Here is a 2,710-nt window from a genome sequence, read left to right as displayed (position 1 = left end):
AAAAAAAGAAAATATTCTGTATCCATTGGGTATTGATTAATTTGGGGTGTTGGTTACAATAGGTATATACAAATGTCAAAAGTCATCAAATTATACACTTGAGATCTATGCATCTAACCTTATCAATTGATACCCTAGTAAAACCAAGGGAAAATAGAACAATAGTAATGGATTGTAACATATTGAATAAAAAAGAATCCATGAGTGATAGTGATAGTCTAGATAAGAGGTGGGCGAACACTCTTGGGAGGGATATCATCTAATAAAGGGGTAAGTGATGATAGAATTAGAAAATTACCATTTAGCAACCACAAGCAGAACAATCCAGGCAGGGATCATGAAAGAATGCTAAAAACTGCTGGGTTAAAAGTGGTTGGGGAACAAGATATTCTCAGTCTTGAAGGTCACAGATTATTTATCAACTACAAAGGAGAAGATGTGCCTTTCCAGTGAACCAAGAGCTCAAACTTAGCATCATCAAGAATGGGATGAATTTGTATTACTTCCTCTCGATGTGAAGCAATTCAAAAACACACCATCACCTAGGTAGTATTCTTGCCAAAAAAGTTTAATCCTGGGAAAACAAAAGAGCAGATCCACATGGTTGGGCATTCAGTACAATTGGCCTGGACTCCTAAAAACTGTCCATATCCTGAAAGACAAAGAGGATGAGGGATTCTTCTAGATCAGTGATTCTCAACCTTCCTAATGCCCTGACCCTTTAATAGAGGTCCTCATGTTGTGGTGAACCCCAACCATAAAATTATTTTCGTTGCTACTTCATAACTGTGATTTGCCACTGTTATGAATCGCAATGTGTTTTCTGATGGTCTTAGGAGACCCCTGTGATAGGGTCATTCAAGCCCCAAAGGGGTCGAGACCCACAAGTTGAGAACTGCTGTTCTAGATTAAAAGATAGCAAAAAAGACACAGCCTTCAAATGCAATGCATGGTCCTTGGTTAAATCCTGAATTGTGGAGGGCCGTTAAGGGACATTTTGGGGTGACTGCAGATATTTGAATATGGATCATAAGATAATATTAGATCATCATTATATTTCTTGGGTGTGATAGTGTTGTAGTAGAGCATGTCCTTTTTCTTAAGAGGTACGTACTGAAATTTTAAGGTGACGTGTCGTGATATCTATAATTTATTTTCAAGTGGGTTATCAAAAAACTGTTCTATATATACCTTTCCATATATCAATATATGCATGTATATCTGTCACTCTATATATTCATTCTTCATATGTACAAATACACATATATTTGAGACAAAGACTTGTTCTATTGCCCAGGCTGGAGCACAGCAGCATGATCATAGCTCACTGCAGCCTCCAACTCCTAGGCTCAAGTGATCCTCCTGCCTCGGCATCCCAGGTACCATGCCCAGCTAATCTTTTTTTCAATTTTAATTTTGGAGAGATAGGGCCTCCGCTATGTGGCCCAAGCTGGGTCTCAAACTCCTGGCATCAAGTGATCCTCAGCTTCCCAAAGTGCTGGGGTTACAGGTGTGATCCACCATGCCTGGTTTATGTCTACTGAGAGAGAGAGAAAGAAAACATAATGATAGTAAGTGGTGAGTCTAAGCACAGGGCATACCAGTGTTCATAATATTATTCTTTCAATTCTGTATGTATATTTGAAAAAATTCCAAAAAAGCTGGGAGAGGAATAAGTGCAAATAAAGGGGTTGGCCAGTGGTGCAAAGGGTGGGTCTTACACATGAGTATAAGCCCCATGAGGGCAAGGACTTTTGTTTCTTTCTTCTTTTTTTATTTTTTTTTATTTTTTTATTTTTTTGAGACAGAGTCTCACTATGTTGCCCTCAGTACAGTGCCGTGGCATCACAGCTCACAGCAACCTCAAATTCTTGGGCTTAAGCGATTCTTTTGCCTCAGCCTCCCAGGTAGCTGGGACTACAGGCGCCCACCACAACGCCCAGCTATTTTTCTTTGGCAATTGTCACTGTTGTTTAGCACACCTGGGCCGGGTTTGAACCTGCCAGCCTTGGTGTATGTGGCCAGTGTCCTTTCTCTCTCTCTCTCTCTCTTTCTCTTCTTTCGTCTTGCTTTGTTGTTCAGGCTAGAGTGCAGTGGTGTCATCACAGCTCACTGCAAGGTCAAACTCCTGTCTATAAGAGATCCTCATTCCTCAGCTTCCCAAAGTGCTAGGATTACAGGCGAGATCCCCACCTAGCCCCTGTTTATTTAACACTATATCTCCAGCACTTCTGACAGTGTCTGACATGTAAGGTGATACTCAACAATCATTTTAAAGAGGGCGGTGCCTGTGGCTCAATGAGTAGGGTGCCAGCCCCATATACCGAGGGTGGTGGGTTCAAACCTGGCCCTGGCCAAACTGCAACAAGAAAATAGCTGGACATCGTAGCAGGCACCTCTAGTTCCAGCTACTGGAGAGGCTGAGGCAAGAGAAGTGCCTAAACTCAAGAGCTGTAGGTTGCTGTGAGCTGTGATGCCACAGTGCTCTACCAAGTGAAACTCTGTCTATAAAAAAAAATTTTTTTAAGACAAATCATCAAGAAGTTGTACGTTAGAAATGTAATGTGAGGCTCAGTGCCCGTGACTCAAGCGGCTAAGGCGCCAGCCACATACACCAGAGCTGGTGGGTTCAAATCCAGCCTGGGCCTGCCAAACAATGACAGCTGCAACCAAAAAATAGCCAGGTGTTGTGGCGGGCGCCTGTAGTCCC

The sequence above is a fragment of the Otolemur garnettii genome, unplaced genomic scaffold (genome assembly GCF_000181295.1).
Source record: "Otolemur garnettii isolate 467f Iridium unplaced genomic scaffold, OtoGar3 scaffold00025, whole genome shotgun sequence".
Taxonomy (NCBI): domain Eukaryota; kingdom Metazoa; phylum Chordata; class Mammalia; order Primates; family Galagidae; genus Otolemur; species Otolemur garnettii.
The sequence above is the reverse complement of the archived record's forward strand: the minus strand, read 5'-3'. Positions refer to the sequence as shown.